The sequence below is a fragment of the Scatophagus argus genome, chromosome 2 (assembly GCF_020382885.2).
Source record: "Scatophagus argus isolate fScaArg1 chromosome 2, fScaArg1.pri, whole genome shotgun sequence".
NCBI lineage: Eukaryota > Metazoa > Chordata > Actinopteri > Scatophagidae > Scatophagus > Scatophagus argus.
In genome coordinates this window covers 18,570,536-18,597,191 of record NC_058494.1, presented here as the reverse complement: position 1 = coordinate 18,597,191, position 26,656 = coordinate 18,570,536, and the positions used below count along the sequence as shown (strand labels likewise).

At 40.8% G+C, this 26,656-nt stretch overlaps 1 long non-coding RNA gene across 5 annotated transcripts in view; it reads right to left on the bottom strand.

The window, feature by feature from the left end:
- Positions 1–26,656, bottom strand: part of LOC124073370 — a 152,639-nt gene that overhangs the window by 21,950 nt on the left and 104,033 nt on the right. For 4 of the 5 annotated variants that reach the window (XR_006845668.1, XR_006845674.1, XR_006845669.1 and 1 more), the window contains 4 exons: positions 22,420–22,862; positions 18,786–18,878; positions 13,976–14,124; positions 13,159–13,230 (listed from right to left, as the gene is read on the bottom strand). This is a non-coding gene — a long non-coding RNA (uncharacterized LOC124073370). The remainder of the gene's footprint in view (positions 1–13,158; positions 13,231–13,975; positions 14,125–18,785; positions 18,879–22,419; positions 22,863–26,656) is intronic. The other variant, XR_006845670.1, reaches the window with a different exon arrangement.

The following is a 26,656-nucleotide window of genomic DNA, read 5'->3' as shown; positions in this document are numbered from 1 at the left end:
AATGTGCACACTCTCACAGATCTCCTGATTAAGACCGACTCGGTGCTTGCACACCTCATCAACCCTCGGTGACAACTCCCCGGAGAAAACAGGCCTCATTATGCCAGGAAAAAAAACAATGACACCCAGCGCTAGCCGTGACTCTTTTGCTAATGGACGAGCCGAGCGGGGAAGAAGGAGGTAGATCTGGATCTATGGGTAAAGGTTCGTACCGGGAGTGTGCGAGCATGAAACCTGATGTGATGGCGTGCCTCGTGGGCAAGTATTATTCCAACTGTATATCATTAGCAAGGTGTGCTTTCTAATTAGCAATAGGGCAGAATAATGAATACAGCTCCATTAATCAAAAGGTAATATATGTAAAAGTACTGTTTTATGGCCTTGGGGAAGAGTGTGAAAGGTAGGAGAGAAAACACAAAAATGAGATGGAATGTGAAAACAGCTATCATTGCCTTGCTGAAAAGAACATTGCTTTTCATATTCATTTACACACATGCTTTTATGTAATTTATGGTGCTTGCTCTTTAGAGCCCAAATAGAGTTGAAGTGAAGAAGGTACAGAGGGGAAATTTAAGTCAGCACAAGCCCCTTCTCCTCTGTTCAAATTATAGCACCAATTGTTGTATTACATGTTAATTCAGGAGCTACAGTGTGCAATATTCATTGCTGGGCTCAGTGTGTTTGGAAGGAAAAGAGATTTTGATGGAGCAGGAAGGTAATGGACTGTCAGTGTGGTTATGCCATGAATTATATGAACGATATAATCCACAATATACGCAACTGTTCTGAACAAAAAGAGGTCAAAGTTTCAACCTGAACCCTTTCTTTAACCCTAATGCATTAGGTTCACTTCAGCGTAGGATGTCATTGTGCACATGTGAATTAGACAAACTGTTCTGGACACAGCTCTTCCTAATTAAGAAACAAGATCCACTATATTAAATAAATATGTAAACAAAGCTTACCAATGCATTCAGTTTTAAAAAGCAAAGTATAGCTCTAAAGCCCTTTTAACATTAAACATATGAGCAATATTTTAGTGTAGCAAAGAGGGACAAAGATATTAAAGTCTATATTTCATTCTTAAAGCCCTCTTTTATCTCTCTAACACTGGATTGTCTGTGTCACTAAAGCCTGCGTCCATTAGCTTTTACTAAACATGTTAAAAACATGTTAACCTGTAAACATAAAAATCAAAATATCCAGTCTTTTTTTTAAAAAAAAAAACAAACAAAAAAAAACAGACCATGTAATTTCCAAAAGCTTCCTGGCACTTTACTTTTGAAAAGATGGTCATTCAAGAGCAAATGGTGCATTTTCTGGGGACTATTTTCAGTGGGTGAATATGAGTGAGTGAGTGAATATCTACAGCAGCAGGATGGTGTACGTGGGACTGAAATAAATAATAGTACTCAACAATAGAGGTCAGTGGCAGATATGTCAGACTTTGTATACACAAACAATACTTGTTAGTATGGACCAACTGATTGCTGCTTTAAGCTATAAAAATAAGTACCTGAAATTATTCTTAAAGATTGCCTCCCTCTGTCTCACTTTCCATGTGAAATGAAAAATCTCAGTAAATCTAAAACAAAAATGTCCTCAGAGTTACACCTGCAGTGATAAATATCAGCACTGACAAAGCATACAAGAGAGGGAAAATAAGAGAAATAAATGCTTAGGACAGGAAAAAAAAAATCTCATCACACTGGTGTTATTTACCTCCCGGTCTGGTCATGAGAGCGCAAAGGAAAATCAGTACATGTGCACTGTAGGTGAGGGGTAATATTAAGGATGGAGTTGACACAGAGACAGAGAGAGAGATAAAACTGAAGGACATGGATACAAGAGGGAAGGAAAAATGGAGAGAAAAATAGAGAGATAAAAGTTGATCTTGGTGCCTCCTCAAAAGATGTTTGAGAAAGCATTTAAGCGATCTGATATTTCTGCTGCCACAACACTCCCGGCTACTTTGCGCTGAATCTCCAGCTCGAGCCTTTTTTCATACATTTGCACCTTGCAATCCAAAGTGAGCAAAGCCATCTCCTTGTGACAGCAGCCGGGGCTTTTAAACGCATCCCTAAGATATAAATAAACTTTGCTGAGCAGAAGCTGCAAATGCATTTATCCACCCCTACAAAAAAGAAAAAATAAAATATAAAGATAAATCCTGAAGTCTGTCTGAGGGGAGAAAATAGAAATGTCATTAAAATCCTCTGAAATATAGATCACTTTTCACAGGAAAAGACATTTGGCACGCTGGAAGTCAAGTTTATTCATCTCCACTTGGTACTGAAATCATCCGATAAAAGTTTAGATGCTGACCCTACTAAGATTTAAATGAGCCTAAATGTAAGACCTCAGTATAAATATAAACATTGATCTGCTTGCTATGTGGACGCATTTCTATAAAATTCAAATAAAAATGAAACCTTAATAGACACAAATATAACAAACAAATTTACATGTTACATATGTCATTGTTTTTGTCTTGAGGCTAATTTCATTGACAAAAAAAAAGGCCTAAAAAGTGAACAAAGTCACATTACCAAGGCCCCCTCTTGGATCCATATCCATTTTCAAATGCTGCAAATAGCTAAACTGGAAATAAAAACTTTATAGGAATTATAGGAAGTGTAAAATCAAATGTTTTTATCTATGTTTGTGCATGCCAATGAACAGAGAAGGAGATCAAAATTTAGAAAAGAAAAAAAAAAAAAAAAAAAAAAAGGTTTGTTCCTGACATGCATGAGATTCTCTGTGATTTGACATGTTGTCTCAACCATGATTTGTTGCCACTCCCCGGAGAGCGGAGTTAAAAGACTCGGAGTGACTAGAGGAAGACATACACTTTAATCACGTTAGCGAAGTTTCATGAAAATTTCAGCTCAAGATGCCAACATCTGCTTTCCATTATTAATCACTGTTGTCACCACAAAGACGATCCCGGCAACATGATACACTTGACTTCTGAAGTTACTTACTTTTGACTGTAACACAGGTATTACTGTTTGACTAGCACACACACACACGGACACACATAAGCAAATTGTATGTGCACACATTTTCTTGAGCACAAACACACAGAAGCAGGGCCAGTAAAGAACATGCACAAATACACCCATAATTAAATGACATATGAAAAGTGGTTAAAATAAGTTTTTTTATAGGGTAAATTAAGATGAGTGAATGTGAGAGACAGAATAAAAGAGATTAACTGGCTTTTTTTTTATTATTTGCATTCATCTCTTCACTTAAACATCACGCTCCTCCCCGCACTTAAAAGCAGGCCTTCCGTGTCTACTTTCCAATTCTATCTTATCAGTGGCGTTTACCTTCTAACGAGGGTAATGATATCAGCAATATCAAAGTAGCACTTTTGTCATGTTCCATTAGAGTTCCTCCCCCTCTACCTGCTTACACACCTCTGATCAGCAATTGTTTGCAGAGATACCGAGTGAAAGACAACTATTTATGTATAAAAGAGAGCGCAGCCTGTCGTCTTCTTGGCAGTTGATCATTCTTAAGCAGCTCCCTACCTCCTAACCACCTGCATCTCTTTTCACTCTGCCTTCTTCTCTCTCTCTCTTTTATTTTACTTTGCTCAGGCTGTCTTTCACTCCTCTCTTCATGTGGACTGGGTTATCCGATCAGACTGTGAAACAAGTCAGCGAAGGGACGCCTGACAGCGCCAATTAGACAGGACAGAACAGCGAGACCTTTCTACATGCATTAACCCAAATAAGTGTTTTGTGTACGGAAAATTGTGTTTGAAAAGCATGGACAATCTTCAGTGATGGTTTGGCAAACAAATGAGGTTCAGTTCTTGCTATGATGTCCAAACACGACATATTTGCTTTGCATGTTGCATGAGGAAATTGTTTTTTTTCCCCCCAATATATATGACAATAAAAAATCTAAAATTATACATTCTTGCCTGACCTAAGAGTGATCTCAGGGCCAAATGTGGCTACGGCTCGAGCAGGAGAAAAACTGTATGCAGCTTTAAAAAGCAAAAGTTTTAGGAGTTCTCACAGTGAAGGTTCATACCAGCTCTTTGCAGTTGTATCTTAACCTGGTAAAAGGATCATCTCTGCACAGATGGAGATCCATTTTGGAACAAAGAACCATGTAGTATCACCACCAGATGGCGCTTTAGCCCTTTAGATCTCTCTAACTTTCTTATGCAAAGGGAACACACAAAAACACAAACACGCACACACACAGGGTCTGTATGAATGAAGAGATTCGGCCCCATGTAAACAGGCTACATCTAGAATAACATTAGATTTATATAAGCTCTGGTGTGATGTTACTGGACCTCCCATTCATTAATTTGTAAGGATGCCTGTAGTTGCTAATGAATGCATATTACAATTATTAGTATTCTGTCAAATATTTAGCATTATAGTTTATTTATTTGGTTTGGTGTAGACTTCACTGCATAATTACGCTTGGTTCAAAATTATGTGGGCTACATCTCGGCTTTAATGCTGTCTGTGCAGCAATGTTGACTAATTATATCCTCGCTCAAAATCAAACTTTAAAACACGGTCCTTCTTCAGAAATATGAGAGCATCAGCTAATTTTAAAAAATAATTTTGCAAGCATGAAATTAAGAAATCACCTACAATTAGTTATGAAGTTGAAAGAGTATTTTCACTTAGTGCTGGAAAGACAAGTTCAAAACAAGCTAACACCTCACTCACCACTTTTCATGACTGCACACTAGACTGCAGCAAACCGAGATGCACTGCAGTGAGCGCACAAGGTGCAGCGAGGCAGCTGGGTTCAAGGAAACAATATAAGATCGATATGCACGCGCCTCTCTGCCTCTCCGAGGCGTGCGGGGCCTGAATGCCCGGCGGTGCTGGTCTTCTCGCGCAGGCTTCATTACCACACTGCAACACGGGGGTCTCTTATCAGATACAATAATAGAGGGAATGAAGTGAGACAACGAGGAGAAACACTGGGGAAAGCCCCTGAAAGGCAATGTTGATCCTTCTCGGCGTCCACACACAGAGAACATTGTTTCATCTTAATCGAAATTATGTCAGAGCAGTTGCGCTCACATGGAGACAGACCCAAAAGAAAAAAATAAATAAATAAAGGAGAAGAAGAAAAAATGAAAACTACCACACACAGGAACAGACATGCATAAAAAAGAAAACATATTATAGTGCATTAATTAGAAAAAAGGGACAAAAGCTTATAAAATGGGTAGAATTCTTGTGTAAGGGGAAGTCTGATTGCAGTCTGGGCTTCAGTGTTGCAACACTGACTGAAGGACTGATGGTCTGTGGGAAAGACCTGCCTCAGCCCTTCACGCTCCCCTGCTCATCGCTCAGCCACCCAGGGAGCCGTGTCCTTCATGGGACCTCCACCTTACATTGCCCTGATAGCGCCTTTCTACCTTTCTGCCTCTCCATGCTTCCACCTCTGCATCCGCACAGGGAAAGGGACCGGTCTTGCTAATTGGTGATCAGGGATGGGCGTCGCACCAGGAGGTGGCCTCTTGATGACGGGGGGCCAAAGGGTTGGGGTAAATGTGAGGGGAGCAGGCATTTGCACAAAGGTTGAAGCTGAATGTGAATGATAAGTTAGAAAGCAAGTAAAAAAAAAAAAAAACCCTCAGCAGCACAACACGCTCATGCATGATTTCACATGGGTGCACACACCTTCATATGGCTGCAGACTTTAGAGAATACCCACTAATTCAAGTGCTCAGTTGATGTTTTTACAGGCTTCCTACTGACATTGACTGATATTCACTGATGGCTAATTGCTGCAGTCTTTCAGAATAACTGATCAAACAGACCACCACCCCCCGACCCTGCACCTCCTTGGGTATATAGTTTTTGCCCATACTGCAGGTAGAATAAACATTTGAATAGCGTAGGACAGCAGAGAAATGAAAACCCTCATGTGTCCACGCTTCAAATGAGCAAACAGCTGTGTTGCTGCTGGAGCTGAACAGAGGCATCGAGCCGTGTGGCCAGCCCCCTGCCCTTTCCCTGTTGCCTTGGCTGGCTGTAAACAGACTGAGAGGCAGCGAGGTCGAGGCATGCTGCCTGGGAGCCCGGGCTCCACCGAGGCGCGCTAATTACAACAATAATGGAGCCTGATCGCAGGTCCTCGCAGGCCAGGTCTCCCAGTAAACTACCTCTATGTATACTAGCTACCGATGTTGCTTTTTCCTGTTGTTTGAGATTAGCACGTAGCTGTTCTCTGTACCCCATTAGGGGGATGTCTGGACTGTTTAGATCATGTTAAAAAGGCCCCAAGCTCCAGCTCAGGCAGCAGGCTCTGGCCTAGCATAGTTAGGCCTAATGAGCAGGCGTTAGCGTAAACATGCGCTAATGCTGTGGGGAAACAGGCAGGGTCGGGTCAGGGAAGTGATGTTACCGGTAGGGTGGCTAGCACACCAGAGCTGAGATCCTGATTAGTGCTAATAAATAATGCAGCAGGCGAGGCTGGTTGGAGAAAGGGATTGGCTACAGCGAGGTGAAGCCGCATAACGATGACAGGGAACCTGCGTGAGGTCGCAGCGAGTCACACTCTGCTGGTAAAGCTTATGATTCAACCAAAACCGTGACAGCTGTAAAAGAAGCCCTCTTTTACTCTGTGTCATCACTAAGATTGGGCTATTTTGTCCCCCCCCTTTTTTTAAAAAAAAAAAAAAAAAAAGCAGTGATGGTATTAACCTTGCATGCAAGCCGGTTCACTCCGATGACATATGCCACTGCAGAGCTGATCATTAACCCTTCTGTGGCGGGGATGTGCAGTGTAAGGTGGCGGACACGGCTGCAGGCTACATTCAGTAGGGCTTCACACTTGGCTACGTGTCAGTTTTAGAGTCAGTAGGGGACAGAGTTCAGGGGTCAAATCCATTACGGAGGATTGAGAGGGAGTATCTGTTTGAGGGTGACATGTCATATGTTGCTATGGGAACACTGGGTATGAACTCTGCCCTCTGTGAACTTCAGCTGAGACCAGAGGAGAGAGACTCAGCCACACAAGTCCATTAAACCACTGAATCAATGGGGATACGAGGAGGAGTGAAAGTCTTGTTCAAATGGCGGCTCAAGTGGCTCGTCACTCAAGTTCTCTACAAAAATTAAGTGATTAAATTAAGTTTAAAAACATATAAAATATATCCAGATTCTGTTTTGAACATCAGCACAGTTCACAACTGAAACTATAAATATGGTGTCATCCTTATATCCTGTGATTCGCTGATTAATATGTCACCAGTGTGAGTGTTCATTTGTTCATTGAACGCTACATGTTTTACTGTAAAAGCACAACTATTATGATGAGCTGTAATTGCGTTTCTCTGCTCACACACTCATTTGTATTTCTGGTACACAGGTACAGGTACAAGTCTGAAATATTTATGCAGCTGTGAGTCAGACAGCACAGGCAGCAGGGGTTCATAACCAGGATTCATCCTGTGTTAAACTTGACAAACTCGGGAGCAAATCACAGACAAAAACAAGAACATACAGAAGTGTCTTCAGCGTCACTCAAAGTGGTTTTAGGGGGACACAAACAAGTGAGAAGCCCTACAGCTGTGTTCCTGCAATGGAGTGCAACGACGCCAAATAAATTAGTGAAGGTGTTGTATTTGATGGCAAAGGCCGATACACATAATCCCCATCTATTATCCTCATCAAACAGAGTTCAGCCTGACCTGCTGTGCCGAAAACGTTCGAGCTAAACACTTATTCACATCTCCTTTATGCATTTAGCACCACAGAAATATTACATACAGTGACTTACAGACTCAAACAAGCAGTGGTTCACATCACACACAAGGCCAAACAAACCACCAGGGTTGAAAATACAAGATGTTCTCAGACGAAGCTTTCACTGAAATCAGGGAACACAGTAAGGTGAGACCAAACAAACGCCCCAGGACTTGGATACCTGATCAATTAGTCCCCAGGAATCCACAAAGGTAGCAGCAAAGCTACTGCGTGTCTATCTATTGTGCAAAAAACAAACAAACAAACAAACAAAAAAAAAAACTCAGATGAAATCAAAGAAATATTTCAAAATAAACAAATAAATAAATATAAAACCGAAAATTGTAAAACCAGACCAGGAATTGGCAGTCAAAAGCATAAGCCAAACTGGAGCTGGAAATCACAAGGCTGGCCCATTACATTTCAGGCTGTAACAACCATATCACAGACACACACACACTTGCACATGCAGACACACACACACACACATCCTCACACACACATACCCCATTCCCTCTCCGTTCCCCCTCCACACACAATGATGGCTCAGAGTCAAGTCCAGACGAGGGCATGCATCTGAAACCAAGAGCGAATCCATATTACATGTGTAGTGTGCTGTCTGTCTGGGTCCGGGTCATCAATTATGAATAGAAATATACAGCCTCCACAACCCAGGCCCTGGTGTCTCACCACTTGTAAAGGATTTCTTAAAAGGGGGACTGACACACAGGTTTGTCATTCAGATGCATGCCCAGGACTTAAGAGACAGACACAGAGAAGGTTTCCTGTTCTCTCATACTTCCCGCCTGGGGAACTTTCTTCTGCTTTCATTTAGGCCATTCCCTGTTGCGCCGAACTTAAGTGAGGCATCAGAAACTTGTACTGTAAAAAACTAACAGCTACAAGATTGAGTGTTCAGTTAGACGTACATAATGATGTCAAGACACAGACCTTCTACGTACGGCACCTAATGTCAAGTCAACATGAACAAAACAAAAACCTGTTACATGTGTTCTTGTTGCTCTGCAGCTGTTAAGAGGGAAAAAAAACAACAAAACAACACAATGCTACATCATATCTACTGTCTGCACGGTGTTTCTCCTGTGGAGAAGTCATTAATCATACCTAAACATCCCAAATCTTCTAAGAATTAAACAAAACATCCCACCTTTGTGTGTGTTTATGTATAAATCTAACGCACTCTGCTACAGTGCAGCGGGCGTGGAATTACAGAGCACATGTAGCTGGCAAAACAAATTTGCAATTCTCCTTGTCTATTCCCAAACCCCCAGTGTACTGCAGGTGCCCTCTAGAGACAGAACAAACAGCGGTTAAGATGTTTAAAAGGCTTTGCTTTCTTAGATACCTGAGCAGCTGAATACCAATAGACTGCTCTTACATTAAGGGGGTGTGGTGACAAGGTACTACACTCAGAGCTAGCGGGGAAATGCTAAGTCCTCTGGTTTCCTCAAGGGCAAAAATGTGCTTAATGCCTGTGCGTGATGTTATGCGAGGGTGTGTCTTGTGCATGTGTGGCTCATTCTGTCAGCCCATTCAGACCATGAGCTGAGGTAAACACTGAGGCCCCACAAGTGTGCCATAGTGTGTGTTGTAGTCCTTTCGACTGGTGCTACATATCCCACTGGTTTCTAAAAGGTCACTGTCATTATTGTTGCTTAGCAACCTTGTATGGGGGAGCCATAGGTGTACTGTGTACAGTAATTGTGGATGCCTATGCTGAGATGTGGGAGATCATAGGAAAATAACATTGAGTGTATGATAAACCAGATGGATGACATCAATCTATAACGCCAAAACAGATGCTGCTGAGTGCAATTTGTAATTGGCTTTTTGTCTTTCACAATCCCTGAAAGGAGCCTTTCATGAGAAAAAAGAGAAGACACTTAAAATTTTGAGTAAGTTTTTTTCTTGGCTGAGGTGGAACAGACAAAAACAGAGAAAAGGAAGTTCTGAAAATGCTTAAGAGAAGCTGATTTTTTCAAATAAATGATGCTGCTGCAGAACCTGCTTCTGCTTCACTGGTGACTGATTTCAGGTGCTAGTGTTGATGTAGCATCAGTGTATTGTTGCAGAAAACTGATGCTTTACACCTCTTACACCAGAAAAATGGTTTGGTTTCGAAAAATATGTGATGTGTGGACAAAGGAAAAGTGTTATGCGAGTAAATTTGCGAAACCAACACAACTGCCATGAAAAGTTGCAAGTTGCTGCCACTGTGTTATTTGTATACTGTACTATAAGTTCTACTATCCATGTAGACCTGGTCGTGAGTTTTTAATTGTGATTGAAGGAAAATCTAGACATGTTCTGATTATCATATTAATCACTGCAGCTTTCTCCTTTGCTTCACCAATAAATGACCAAGTACTCTACTTCCAGCTGTGCGATGAAACGTCCTAATTTATTTACCTGCATAAGAGTTACTGGGGCAATTTAAAGTTCAGATTTTCATTTTTACAATCAGCAACATTTTTATACTGGGTCAGGTCTACACTGGTGCATATATGTAATCTGTAATTACCTCTCTGTACAGTAAATGCTACTGTTACTGACAGTATCCACACTGTGTCCCCACACACAGGATTTACAGAAAACAATGCTACAAGCTAAGTCCATACTGGATGGTTGTGCATGCTTGGAATCTTCCATAAGGTTAGGTGAAGATGTGAGGTAGTTGAGACACTATTAGAGATGACAACTATGTACTGCAGTCCCAGCATACAAATTCTGAACCAACTCATTCGGAAGCTAACCCAGTTATCATGCGGCACACATCCACAGCAATGAGAAACAACGGCCGGGCCACATGGTTGGGATATGATGCAAGAGACAAAAGCAAGGATGTGTGCTCATTTCCAATAATGTGGACAAAATTTGGCCAAGAGCTGGGTATTTCCATGTTAAACAACATTGCTGACTGTCTTAAAACAATGTGATGAGATTCATCCTCGCGGTTTGGAGTTCAGTCACATGACTATGAGCAGTGGCAATCAAAAGGCATACTTGTTTTGGAAAATCAACAGGACATTTGCACATTTAGAAGGAAACATCAACAAGAACCCAAGCAGCTCTGACAAAAATTCCAGGTTTTATACTATGTACTTTCCTGTAGGCCTTGAGTTTGTTGAAGATTTGGAATTTTCACAGGATGTTTTTGCATGTTGCATGGTGACGTCCACCCACACCAAGATGGAAGTTGGTCTGAGTTATTATACAACAATAAAGTCAGTGTAAGGTATGTACAGAGCCCAGTATAGAGGCAGAGTGATCTCCGAGTCATGTCCCATTTGTGGAGGTTGATGGATTTCCCCCTTGCTCTGCTCCCTCAGCTCAGTGGGGAGAAGGCAGGGCTGATAAGGTGATTTATCTGCACCTTTCCACCTCCTGTAATGGATGGCACATCCACCTTACCCTGAAACTTCATCATCTCACAGCTGCACCCCCTCTCTCACGAAGAGGTGTGAGAGAAATGAAAGAGACATGCTACACAAGAAGAAAAAATGAAAACAGACTAACCAGATAGTGACTTCTTTTCCACACTTTCTCATTAAGGTTAGGAGGGTGTGGGAACATGACACTTAGCAGTCTGAAGCCACTAAATCACTCTCTGATGTCAAGCGAAACCAAAATATTGGATAGGTCTTGGTTTCAGTTCATTGCTACCAGTGTTTTGATTGATTCCTTAATTCCTTCATCTGGCCCTGGTCCTTTGGGGTCCTGCTCTGTGTTTTTGCTGCCTAGCTTCAAGGGCTGGAAAACCATAATGGGATCGTCTAACAAAACATGGATATGAAGCACAAATAAAAAGCAAGTTGCTGCCACTGTGTTATCCGTATACTATACTATAAGTTCTACTATCCATGTAGACCTGGTCGTGAGTTTTTAACTGTGATTGAAGGAAAATCTAGACATGTTCTGAATATCATATTAATCACTGCAGCTTTCTCCTTTGCTTCACCAATAAATGGCCAAGTACTCTACTTCCAGCTGGGCTGCAAAGCTGTGATGAAGCGATAAGCTAGAGCTCCACAGGAGCAGTGTGTTTAGCTATGTCGTGAAGCAGGGGTTCAAAACATTTTGGTCTGTGACTAAAAATGAAGCCTTATAACACCTCGTCACAGGCTGCATACATCTACAAAGGCTGATGCTGCCTTGTCAGATTGTTTTTAGGGGCTTGAAAGAGAGGATTTTAGGTAGTAGAAATCCTGTTAATCATTTAATAATGCCCTCTGATGTTGGAGAACATTTAACATGGTGATGACAGAGAAGTGGATGATGCTGGTTGGAGACGTTTCTATTACATTTTTTATATGTTTTGACAATTTTTTTCCACAACTTCGAGTTTTCAACGTAACACCTGTTAACCCATGGAAAGATATGCAAAGGTGCAACCTACAATCTTTCCAAAGCCATCTTTAAAGGTTGGAGGTGGGGAGTATTTCATAACAAATGTTAATTTTCCTGTTAAAGCAACTGAAAGTATTTAGGTTTAACAAAAGACAATGGTCGTGGTTACGGCCAGGGAAAGATCTCATTGGACAAAAACATTTGAGTCAAATTGATGCATTTCGTACGTGTATCCACTGTGATAGTCTAAACATTTTTTTGTGAGTGTAAAACAGCTTTTTGCTACTTATTTTCAACCAAAAACACTTAGCATTTGATTTCTTCCCTGCTGATATGCAACCTGAAGAAGCCATTTGGACGAACTGGAAAATTTTTCCAACTCTACAAAAGTCCAGTGGATGTTTTCAAATGATCAAGACATGTAAAACACCTGTTACACTATTAAAATTGCTTTTAAATAATTCTGAAGGTTTTTTGCACCTGCAAGGTTGTCGTTTAATCAACTTTTACACTAGTTGCTTTGTGGTGTTAAAAGCTTATAAAAGCGGTGACTGCCACATCTTAACCCGACTTGTTTATTTTGATTAAATTTGATTTTTCTCATGTCATTTTTCATTTTTGCCCTCTGCAATTCACACAAATAACCATCTTATCTACGTTTGACAGATCAGTCCAGTGGCACTGAATGAGCCAGCGGTGGTACCATTATGAGAGCCTGCTTTATCTGGAGCCATATCTGTGCTCTCTTCTGTAAGCAGCTCCTCTGCTTTACTTAAACATAATTATAATTTTTACACCACAGAGAGCATACCAATTAACCTCTGTGGCCAGCATTAGAAACACAGCAGCACGCCGCCGGTTTCTGCTTCAGTGCCTCAGGCCTCTGGCTGACTCACCTATGTCTTAACAGTAGCAAGGAAAGGGGGTGCATGGTTGAGGAGGAGGAGGGAGACAATCAATAGCAGATCAAAGTGTTTTAGCTTACCTTGGGCTGTGGAGAGAAAGAGAGGCGTTATAATCAGCAAAGACACTGTTTACTCACCCAGTCTTCCCAAGGCGGAGAGGAGGACTCCGTGCACTGGGTAGACTAGTTGTTGTATGTTAAACCACCCATCTGAAATTAGACAGGGAGATGGAAAAGAACGATGGAATAAAACAAGCTGGTTTATACTATGGTTTAAGTCCTGGCCTTTCATAGACCAGTACAGATGTTTCTACACTGACAATATTTTACATGTTCATTAGAAGGTTCTTCTAGTTCTTAATTGAAAATGCTACACTTCATTAATCTTAAAATTGACCTGTCAATGGCTAAACAAGACTAAGAATTGGCAGAAACAACAATGCTAGCTGCTCTCTGAGGCTGCACTTAGACACAGCAGAGCTTTGACCTAAACGCGTACGTGTTTCGAATGTTTACCATGTTAGCCACCGCAGTTTATTGTGTTAGATAAAACACATTCATGGCAGTCCATCCAACAGTGGTTGAGTCATTGAGGTGCGAGTGGAAAAGTCAGGAGATTTCAACATCTCTAGACCACGAAAGTTACATCTTTGCAATGAAACTATATTCATTTGTTCATATCAGTGCAACTTCCTAGTGATAAACATGGAGATTTATTATTTTGAAAGTTCAGAGACCATCTTACTGGGGCATGAATGAATTATTTTGCGTCTCTGTGAAACTAAAGGAGTTTGAGGGAGTTGTTCACTGTTGCTTTCAGGCACTTAGAAGGATGTGACTCCATCTACCCTAAGCCTTAAGCACTGAATGAACCTTTAAAGATATTTTTAGAAAAGATTTAATAGCCTATTTGTTACTATGAGAGTCTGATCAAAGGAGAATCATCTAAACTGACCAGTGCAAGGAAGGACCAGTGCGAGAAAGCAACTGGGAGGTCTCATCTCAGTGATCCACATGCGTTGAGTGGATGGCTGGCGGAGTGACATTGACCCATGACACCGAACTTCCTCTACTGCCACATCCTCCAAGCTGTAAAAAGCATGTCTGGGGTGGGCATAGAGGGAGTGAGACAGGAAGAGGAGGGAGGGTGTTATTGTGAGGGTCCATGGAGAAAAGACCGTGTGTGTGTGTTTGTGTGTGTGTTGATGATTCCTGTTTTGGCGAGTTTCATCATAAGAGAAACTGTTAAACTGCCTGTTTTCTGTCTTTCTTTTTGTCATTTTTAACTTGTGTCCTCCTTTGGTCACCAGGATTGCTTTTGCTCCTCTCTCTCTCTCTCTCTCTCTCTCTCTCTCTCCCTCTAAGCTGAAGTGACCACACACCACACGTGTCACAGGCCCACCAGACGGGGGGAACCAGCAGTGATTTAGCAAACAAGCGCTCAATCAATGGTGCAGTGAAGCGCGTAACACACGCCAGTCAAAACCTATTACGTTCAAACAGCCCCCTTCAACTTCCACTCCACTGGGCCGACCCTTTGGCCGCTAGCCAAAAAGACTGGTCAGAGGACAGTCACAGTGTTGTGAAGTCATCAGTCAACAAGAAATAGTTGCTTGTTTGGTATTGATGAAGACTCATTGGTTTATAATCCAACTTTAAAACAAATATGGTAATGTATCTGGTGTAATTTGATAATGAAAAAATGTGTGAAAATGAGTACAAAGTTAAATAATTCAAATATCCTGAATTGCAAAAAAAAGTAAAAAAAAATAATAATATAAATAAATAAATGCCATCTGCAGCACAAACACTTTAGCTTTTGTACCTACTCAGTACTTCTAGTGCTCAGCCATTTCTGTTTTCACTCATCATTATCCTAAACATTTTCTGAATTGTGTGGTTATTAGCATTAGCTTAGCTCCTCGAGGCACAATCTTTGAATGTGTTTGAACACATTCAGCATGAAAATTTTTTAACTGCTCTGCTTCTTCTGGGTAGTTTTTGGTCAAAATTTGACAAAAAAGTGTCACGCTTAAATATAAGAATATGAGCGTAATGAGCAATCACCTGCCAACGTGCTATTTGCACAATACATCTATGTTTAAGTTAGTGTTGGCTACAGGCCAAAACACGCTGATCTTACAATTAAGGTGCTCTTTCATACTGCAAGTATTCCTGTAGCTTTTGACACCTTAAATACACAATGAATCATTTCCGCTGTTATTTGCCTCTCAATCAAAACACTGACATCAAAAGATATGGGTTGATAAGACAGTGAAGCACTGTGGGATCATGAGAGTTGTCTTCATTGTCAAACAACCACCACTACTGATGCATGCTCAGTGACTCAGGTAGAAATACTCAAGGATGACATAACGTTTTAAAGGTTTATGTGTGTCAGGTTTAGTCACGTTTGCCAACTTCCTTCCTCACTCTCCGACTCCCTCAGAAGTTAAACTGACGAGCAACCAAATGCAACGCTCTGCTGATTTGATTGGGATAGCAGGTTTCTCTCAGTTTGAACATCATCGGAAACATTTGGGATGATGCGCGTACACAACTCAACAAATTATATGTCAAATGTCAAGTTGTTTTGAGACATTACAATGTGGAAATTTTACATATTAAATTTTTAAGGGGCCATTGTTTCCTTATCGTACTGTATTTGTTGTTTTAGTTCACCACATGTAATCAGTCTCGAGTGAAAAAAAATTAAAATCTGAGAAAAACAAAAGATGAACAGATGAGCTTTAATTACCAATGTCAGTCTTGTTAATTATCTATTGGCTCCTCTCATATTTATTTAACCAAGTTAGGAACTACTGCTCTACACAGAAGAAAAGTGCTAATGTTATCAAGAGACCAACACCAAATTTATTTTCCTAACTGTGATATAGTCATGTACATACTGTAGTCAATACCAGCTGCCTTCTGGTCTCCTTTGTGCTGTTGTCATCGTTGCTTTTCGGTCAACAGTACAAATAGTGAAGTGCCAGGCATCACCTTGTGATTTACACACATGCATGTACACGTGTACTGTGCAAAGACACACACACACACGCACGCACGCACCGAGGCATACACACACACATACACGCACGCTCACACACACACACGAGAGGCAGACTGAGAGCGAGCCGAGTTTTTGTGTAGCACCACATGCGAATGAGGCTAAAAGAAGTGAAATGAACCCTTTGAGTCAAAGAGGAGCTTGGGGCGTGCTGCAGGCAGAGAGCTCAGTCAGAGAGGGAGCTTGGCAGGCAAATGCGCCTTCTGTTGACAGCTTCCACTGAACATCTAATGGCAAGAGATGGGGGCCCACAACCGCTTTCTTCCATGCCATTTGGTTTCCCATTTCATCGCGTTTAGTAGGGCGCCTCTCAGCGCATTTGCAAATATGTCAAGTCACCATTCATATTTTACAGTTATTAGCATTGTCTCTCGATTTTTGTTTTGTTTGAGCGATGTTGTTTTTCTTCTTCGTCTTTCTAAGGAAAGTTCTTTGTTTCAGCTCTTTTTACTGTTCAGACTTGGAGAACAGGGCTAGGCACTGATGCCTTGGAGACTGGGTAGTTTTTTTAGAGAAGGGGTTTATGTATTCTTTATGATGTGATATACAGCCTGGGAGAGGGAACACTGGGTAAGAACATACCAATGCCAGGCTACGTTCTCAGCATGATATGAGGATGAAAATGATATGAGAATATTTGAGCATTTGCTCTCTTTCTGTCAATACCTGAGGCAGCTATTGTAGCCCATTGGGCTATCAAGATTTTCAAGGCGCTCTTGCACAATTTCCAATTTGCTTATGTAGGAATAAATGAAGCAAACACAAACAGCAAAAACAGAAAGGGCAAAAGTGTTCAGGGTCATAAAGAGTTGCTATCACACTGTGTGTAAAAACAACAAAAAAAAGATGTATAATGTATAAAAATGTATAATGCATTGAGGGTAATTTCTACTGTAACTGTTGCATAAACAACACAAATTTAAAGCTGTACTAATCAATTTTTCAAGTGTGTAATGTAAAAGAGGTTGCTGATAGCAAATCTAAAGAGAATCAGCAGTTTCTCTGTGGCTCTAAAAAGACTTTTAATGTCTTTCTTTATTTTTGTTGCAACTTTACAGGTTAGAACGTATTGGTCCCACAATAAAATTATTCTTTATACTGAGAATGCTGCTGTCTGACACTTAAATAATGACACAGTTTCCTGCTGGTACTGCATAAGTTGTTTAAGTCAATAAAATAGTGAATAAAAATTTGAATCTGTGAAAAGATAGGTGAGAAAGATGAGCCAATGTTCTATACCTGTGTTTACAAACCTTTGGGGCACACAGGTTGCATAAATTGTATCGGTCTTATCAATCCCCAACACTTCTTGCCATGCAGGTACAACATAAATATAAGTTTGCTAGACTGCAGCAACCAGAAAACGTCCCAAACACAACTCTGGACATTCAGCCATCTTTGTTCCAGCAATATTTAAATTACTTCTTGCTGCTGTAGGGGGCATCAGTGTTTGGAAACATACCATTCTGAGCCATTAAGGACTACAGCAGACATTAATGGAAACTTTGGTCTTGGCGTTCAAATAGTTTCCTTATTCATTTCAAGTCAGCTGTACTGTCTATGCACAGTAAAGAATGACATCATTACTTGGAGGTACCATACACTCAGCTCTTGTCCTCTGTCTCACAACCTTTAGAAGAAAGGCCACATCTAGGGCTTTATTCCAATTAATATTTCCCCCTCTTTGCTGTACATACATACATCACTTTGATGTACCCACTGCTTTGAATGCACTGAAGGAAATGAAGCTAGAAAGTACTTTTCTTAATGCTTGAAAATGATAAACATGTTGTTCCTTGGCTATCTAATTTGCTGTGATGGCATTAATCAGTGTTGCACGGCGGGCGACGGCAAAGCGGAAAGGACAAAATGAGCCAGGACATTAGTCAAAGAGAAGAATGATGCATTAGCTGCTCACTCATAAAGTCATTGAGTGGGGAAATTAGAGAAGGACTTATTGTTCACATGACTTAAACTCCCTTTGTAAGTATTAACCTACTGTACAAAAGGGGGTACAAAGAAACAGGACGGTCTGACACAAATGGCCTCCGTCACATGCATGAAATGTCCTTCTCTCACTTTGTGGTCCTATTAAAACTGTGAGACCGATTTTGGCTAATTTAACACTCGTTGCTTGTCATCTACATTTTGTTCAAAGCATTGCTTTCGTGATAGTTATTCTCTAATATATAAAGATTCTGCAGTAGAATTAGCTGCTAACTCACATTGAATAGTCTCTAGTTTCTGTTACATCCATTTATGATCCAATTTGACAATCTTAGAAATCATGGAGACTGAACAGGCTTGGGATTATTACAAAATTCCAGCAAATATAAACATGGGGTCTGTCTGATGCCCAGGGCTTAAAATTCAGTCTTTTTGGCTGTTAGCCCCTTAAACATGACAAAAGTGGTGTTTAAAGCAAAGAAAGCCACTGATCTTTTCGTTAACTTACTCATGTTATTTCTGTGCCTGAACTTTACCAAAGCGATGTTTCATTGAGGGTCGACTATTGCTGAAAAAGGGTACGTTTGGAGTGTGTGTGAGATGCAGAAGGATGTGACAAAGCCTCACTATGTGATAAGGTGGGATGAGAACGTGTTGAATGTGTCACCAAAATCAGTTAGTGAACAAGCAAATTACTGTTAAATAAAATCAGGTATTAAGAGTTTGTAACAAGGATGAAAAAACTCACCTGACTGTTTTGTCGTATCTTGGACCAAACTGTTACACAACCAGGGAGGCTGGACTTTCTGGCACCTTCTTCAGATGATTATCCAGCAAGGTACTGGGATAGAAACATTAAAACTGTTAGGACACTGACCCTGTGATTTCACAAGTTCAACTAAAAAAAAAGAAATAAAGAAGAAAATTAATAATGAATAGATTGGAAAATTTACATTAGAGTGCTGTGCAAATATTTTCAAACACAGCCTCTGTGGTTTTTATGTTGTCACACATTCATTTACTTTATTAGAAAATAGTACAACTTAAATATTCCATAAACAGCATATCTAACAATTTAATTTATGTTCCAAGCAAAAACATTCAACCAAAATTGGCGTAAAATTGTAATCACTTAAAACCATAGCATATACATTACATGCATTGTGAGGCTGTCAGATTAGTTAAAATCATGTCCCATGAGGTATCACTGAATTCTGTGGTAAACTTTAAAAAGGTTATTTTATACTTTTTAAAATCTCTGCTTTCAAATACCGTTTCATTTCTGTCTGAGATGTGACTGCTGTACCTTGAAAAAACCACTTTAAAACATCTTAAATGTAAAACTCTCTGATTCATACTGTATTCTTTTGAAAACCCACATAACCACACATATTATAAAGCTGACACATTAAGCTTTCCAGTATAACATCTCTGGAGATTAATTACGTCCACCTTGATAAAGACAATGCTTTCTTTCAGTAACTGTACCTGCCAAAATGTATTAGGCAGTTTTGGTCGATGAGGTACAAAGTTTCAGAAAGTCAGAGAGAGAGAGAGAGAACAGACCTGCAAAGACAAAGGAGGAGGAAGAAGTCGTGGGGTAAACAGAACAAGATATACTGTACAGATTGGTGGATGGACAGAACAGTTGGAGGAGGAGCAAGGAGGTTCCTGAGAGAAGAGGAGAGTGTGGGGGGGGGGGGACTGAGCCAGACCTCTAACAAGTGATTATACTGAAACCTCCCCCTCCTCTCCCTCTTTTTCTCCCCCTCAGGGCACGGGGACAAGCGAGCAGCAGGCTGGCAGTGTCTGCATGTGTGTGTGTGTTTATGTGTATATATGTGTGTGCATGTGTGTGCACCCTGCCTGTTTCAGCATATTGTGCCCTCAAACACAAAAAGATGATTAGTGGGATTTTCTGTGGGCTGAACAGCATGCCTTTAAGACTGCGACAGCTGGTAAAGGATGTTCAAGATGAAATGGTCCTGGGGTCTCCTCGCAGCCATTGCACTTGAAGAAAAGACAGAAAATAAAAACTGTTTCTGGCCAAATAACAGTGGCTCTATTTATTCCCTGTGCTACATATTCCAATGAAGTCAGCTCACCCAGGTAGCTAAGCGTATCACTGTGATGTATGTATGTAAGCATCTCCCCATTTCCCCTCATGTTTTCCATCACAAACACACACATTTAAGTAGAGCAAATACTACACACAGACACACAAACACACTGATGTGTCCCTTTGGCCCTGAGGTTAAACAAACGTATTGACTTTAATCAAACTATACACTTAAAGTTGGGGTTATATTAAAACAAGGGGCGAATCTCTGCATTCTCTCAAAGCTCATATAAATCCAGCCAACAATATCTATTTATTCCTTTATGCAATATGCCTTTAATAAACATAGTGTCAGAGGGAAACCAAATCATCCGCAGCTGAGAGCATGTAAGAAAATCAATTAAAATGAAGTCACGGAGCTGGCTGCCCAATTGTCTGTGGCAGTTATTTGATATAATATGGTTAATACTACTGGCTGGGTAAATTAACACAATTTTGCCATAGTAGACTCTGTATGTGTGTGTGTGTGTGTGTGTGTGTGTGTGTGTTAGTGTATATATGTGAGGGTGTGGGGGTTCTGAGAGAGAGCACTGGTCTCCCAAGGGTCCTCTGGGAGTCAGAGTAACACTGGAAGTAAACAATAGTAGCTGACCAGAAGGGACCTCAGATGCTCAAAGAATCCACCAGGATGTAATTAAAGCTCAGGCAAATTTTTGTTTGTTTTACACGTGCGTTATGACTGAACGACTAATTGTTTTAAAATCGCTATTGCCACAATTTTTAACAGCACCTCAACGCAATTATCAGCATTTAAACAAGCTATGGATTGCCAGAGTTAGCCACTGTTGATTTTGCTAGCTTTAGCAGCAGCTGTTACCACTTTCCTATCTGACCATTCAGTACAGACCTACAGCCATCAGGCAGCTAGCTTAGCTTCGCACAGAGACTGGGAACAGACAGAAACAGCTAGCCTGGCTGGATACAAACTTGGCCCACTGGCACATAGAAAGCTCACTAACTAACCTTTAGTATCTTTGTTTGTTTCTGCTCAAAAAATGAAGTTCAAAAACAACAATTTGCGGTTATATGGAGGGCAGGTATGTGTTGAACTATTTCGTGGCTTTGAGCAGTTGCCAGGCAACCAGAGTTGCTTTCTCCAAGTCAAGAAACAGTGAAGCACATAAACGCCTGGAAACGGCGAACTGTCATTTTCACACTTCCATTTAAGTACAAAATGTAGTTTAAGTACATTAGGGAGCAGTAATATGATATAGTAATATAATATAACACACATAATATTGTTGTGCTGTTGGGTAACTTAATCCTTACCAATATACCATTTCATAAATTCACCGTAGGTTGCCTGTGTAAAATCTGAATCTGCAAAGTAACTAATGGCTACACAAGATAAACGTAGTGAAGCAAAAAGCACAATATCTCCTTCTGAAATGTAGCAGAGTAGCATAAAATGGAAGTACAGTACCTCAGAATTGTGCTTAAGTACTGAGAACTTAGTTATTTTCCACCACTGGTATCATTACATTATAATGTCATTATAACGCCATAAAGCAAAATATAATGATGGAATAGTATTGGGTAGCGTTTGGAGTATTGGTGTTATGGAGTATTCATTAAAGCATCTCAAGTAAAGAGTGAGAGAATAAATATAACACGGCTACATTCAATGCCTACTACTCTGCCCGCATCAGTCTCTCTAACTGCAAAGGAGGAGGCCCCCTTTGTACCTGTGGGATACACTACTAGACTACTCTAATAAGTTATGAATAGTAATAACGTAAAATAAACATCTGAAAACATATATTCAGTGACAATGACTACTGTATCATACACAAATCACGGCGAGTACAATCCATCATATACTTGGCCTGTCAAAATCAACTCAGCTTAGGACCCAGCAGACAGCAAGTAACGAGAAGAGTGAATGTTATGAGCTGAGAGAGGAGCAGACAGGATGATCATGGCTGAAAGATGAATAGAATAAAAAGATATAAACCGATGAGTAACGGAGATTTAACGTTACGTTATGTGTATATCGGGGTGTGTGTGTGTGTAAGGAGCGTCTTTACCCACTGATGCAGCATCTTAATAAACATGAGCTACACTGGTCAGTTTTATAGAAAACTGGACAAGTGCATGCAGAAGTTGACTTTTCTGTAACAAGCTGGTTTGAATAGTGGATGTTCTCACCAGCAGGCATCATAAATAAGTTGCTGATGCCGTTTGGTAGAAAAACATGTAAAACAATGTATAATTTGATTTGTAAAGGCAATATTGGTTAGAAAAATCCCAAATAGATATTCACCTCAAACTGTTAAGTCCTAACATGCACACAATGTGTCTCTTTATTTTTTTGTCCTCCATTTTCGGCTTTCCTCTTCCAGTTCAGTTTTCCATTCACCCATAATGACTCTCCATCTTATTCTCACTGCCTCTCTCTCTCTCTCTCAGTGCTGAGCCACATGGCCGATCATTGTTGGTGGTGCACTGTACTGTGATGCATGGACTTCAGTGGATCGTTTGTATGGTGTCGCAGAGCGATTGATTCTGGTGGTGGGGGAGGGGCCGGGGGTGGAGAGGAAGGCGTTCAGAGAGGGGTGGTGGCCAGGCCCCCCACGACCCGCTGGGAAAAGGAGTTGGTGCAAGGCGCTGAGCTGGAGGGCAGCACGGAGGGTCACAACACATTGTTCTCCCGTCTCAACTCGTCTGTAACCCGTCACACACTTGTAATGGATGGTGAAAGAAAAACTGTGGAGAAAAGAAAGGGGGAGGAAGAGGAAAAAGAAGAACAGTTAGACGTACTTCTTGATTTTTTTTTTTCTTCTGTGACTGTGACAGATGAGGGATCAATCAGGCCTTGAGACATCAGAAAAATGATGACAACAGTGCATCTGTTTTCAGGAAAACAAGTCTGAAGTAGACATTTTATTACTTCTCCTTTTGTCTTTTCCTGCTAGGTTTGTAATTACTTTTTGTTCCGGTAGTTAGTAGCTTTTCTGAACAAATCCTCTATCATTTTTCAGAGCATGTAATGTGAATGAATGTAAGCTTTCAGACCTACCGAGACTTGAACATAAATAATATCACTACAGACATTGTATCACATTTATGTACAATAATCCAGCTGTAAGGAGGTACTGCTTTGAAAAGTCTTTACAAGACATGAGAGTTTCCTGTTGGCCTGGAACTTTATTATAAAAAAAATGGAACTAAATCATATTCCTTTTCATGACATATATCCTGATTTCTGGTTTGAGTTTCAGAAACATTACTTGTGAATGCACAGTGTCTCTCAAAGACTCTAAAAGATGTCTGGAGTTTTCAAAATAATCATAAAAATTCTCATATACCTATAGGAGCAAGTTGGCTTTTATATAAAAAAAATATTAGCCTGGAAAGGAAACAATTTAAAAAAAACCCAAAAAACTGGACTGGACTCGCTAAGAACGAGTGTTGTAATAAGACAACAGCAGTTCAGTCCTTTTCCTGTGGATCAAAAGGTGATGAAGGCTGAACAACCACTGACAGATCTGATGGTCCTGAGAGTACCCCCGACACAACACGTCTCATCAGCAGCCCCAAAATGAAGACATGGAACAGGACACTGGATGACAGAGGCTCCCTTGGTATGTGTATGTGTGTCAGTGTGTGACCGTGTACATCTGTGTGTGTGAGCTTGTGTGTGTTTGAATGGAGGGTAACTTTGGCACTCTGGACCTTGCAGCTGTGGCACATTGCCGAGCCAGTGTTTCACGTCAACATCAAGGAGTCAGGGGTGTGTTCAACATGCAAATGATAGCGGATCAGTGAGGCCGGTTTCTGCCTGCGTTCTCCTGTGAGCCGCCCGAAACAAAAAACAAAATCCCAGCAGCACGGCCATTTCAAAGAATGACAATATCTGTCAGATTGTGTGACACGACTCACTGAGATGTATCACATGGCTCGATGTGTAAATATTAAGTCCAGCTCTCCCTTCCCTTCCTCTCACGCAGTGCTTCATTTTCTCTGGGCGTTTTCTGAGGTCCATTTGAAAGGGGGCATGTAACACAAAGGCAATGAGGCTTAATTAAGACACTTTAGCGAGCGATCACAGTGGGCAGATGGCTTTCTGTGGTGGATCCAAGCTCAACCGTGGGATGCTGTGAAGTTGAAAAGAACTGCCAAAGGGGGCACTGCAAGTGGGCTTCCCTCCTCACCAGCCAAACGGGTGGAGAGTTTGGGGAGGGTGGGGGGGGAGAAGATGTGTGGGTGAGAAGGCTGAAGTGTGCAAAGGAGACCACCCTGTTTTCTTTAAGGAAAAATAAATAATAAGAGGAGGCGTGTCAAGGAATGATGATGGATAATAAAGAGAGAGTCCAGAATGCGGAGGTGGACCAGTCTGATGCCTTGCGTTGACTTGGGAACTCATGGTGCCGCTGTGGGGTAAAACAGACACCCATGTGGACAGGGTTACCATCAACAATGGCTGTCGTCACCACTCTCGCTCTCTCTTCCTCTCTCGCTCAGCCCTGTAAGACAGCATGGCGTGTCTCTCATTCCTAACTCGGTGTGTTTGTCAATCCTCTGCTGGCCCTGCTCCAGCAGCAGACAGATCAGAGGATTATGTAAGCTGAAGGGGCCTTGAGCTAAGTGTGCTGAGAGTTACTCAGAGGTGTGATTTGACAATATGCGTGCCAAACCATCGCCCAGCCCTCAATACATGCAATAGATGTTAGTGATCATACATCCAGAGGGGTAGAGTGAGCAGAAAGAAAGCAAACCAATATTTTTTGCTCTGTTTACTCTCGGTGCTCTTCTTCTTTTTCTTCTCCTGTGTTGCTGTTTCATTTATGTGAGTTGAAGGGAGGCGGGATGAATGGAAGGTGGATAGAAACTGGTAAAAAGCAGTGATTCATCTTCAAGGAAACTGAGCTGAGACTGTAAAGTTTTTTTTGTTTTTTTTTAATGGTACCAGGGAGCAGATGAAATAGTGTAGATTGCCAGTGGCTATTCTTAAGTCAAACTCAACTGTTAAAGCAAGACTACATTGTCAATGCAAAGATCAAACAGGCGAATCAAAGTCTATTTTGAAAATAAGAAAAATTAAGTCTAATAGACTTACATGATCAATAAAACCATGCTGTTGTGGTTGTATTTATACATTTGACTTTGGCCACATTTTGTCTTTGCTCATGTGATAGTATGAAACAAATCTGAAGTATAAACAGGCCCTGTGCTGTGAGGATGTTTAACATTAGTACATGCAGACAGTAGGTTTATAGAACTGTTATAAAGGATGCCTTGTGTTAGAGACACAATCAGGGCCATTCAGGATTTTAAAAACAGAGATCATAGTGTCCAAATTAGACCAGAATATCCCAGCTAGTCTAAGAAATTATTTCATTAACCATTAAAGCAAACAAAGTTTGTTACTTAAACATAAAAAATCTTATTACACTGCCAAGTACAATTTATCTAACTCCGATGGACATTAAAATACTTTCATTTTAATTTATTTTAAGATTGTCAGAATCAGCGTTAAAAACAAAAAACAAAACAAGATGATGAGACCTTTTTGATGTCCTCTTAACAACTGTTTCAAAGTTTCAAGCAATAATCGCCATAATTCTCTGGCTCCGCCCCCTCAAATGTGAGTTTGTCCCTCCTTTTGTATTACACTAAACTGAATGTCTGTTAACTTTTGGATTGTTGGCTGACCAGAAAAAAGAAGATTAAAGAAACCACAACGGGATCCAGGAAACCGTAACTAGAAAGAAAATAATGGACAGATTAATCAATAACGACAACAACGGTCAGATACCACAGATACGTGTTTACAAACGGTGCTGATGTCAACATATCAGAAAACATGAACAACATTTTTGTCTGGTGTTAATTTCTACTAATACATTCATGAATTAATTTTGAAAACTGCTGTTAGGAATTTTGATGGCAGAGTAAAACTTTTGTTTACATTTAGATGACGGATTTCACCTTTAAGGCCTTCATGGGAGCTAACATTATGTTTTCTACCTAGATAGATAGATAGATATACTTTATTGATCCCAGGCTGGGAAATTGCAGCCTGACAGCGATGCTGAGATCAATGATTAACACAAACCATACACAGCATACTGCATGTATGCATATATGCATGTTGGTACATTGTTTGTTGATGCAGAATGAGCATTGTGGCGTGAAACTCTCCCTTGAAGTTTCCGCGGTGACAAGCCCCTGAGCCGCGGATGAATGGATGAACATGGGCATCGGCAGCTCTGCCAGCGTGGTGCCCATTCCTTTGAAACCGGAAAGGTAAACGTATGCAGCATGCTATTTTCATCGCTCCGTGCCTGTCAACCTAAATCTGCCTCTCCAGCTGGTCATTTTTATCACTTGCCAAAACTGCCAACTGGTGATAAACTTTTAAGTTAGTTTTTTTAAATTTCATTTCCCTAGAGTCAAACCGAGCAGGAGTCAGCCAGAATTTGCAATGAATTGCCCAGGGGCAGAAATGTTTTGTCCCCCCCACCCCACCCCACCCCATGCACCCACTCACGCAGAAA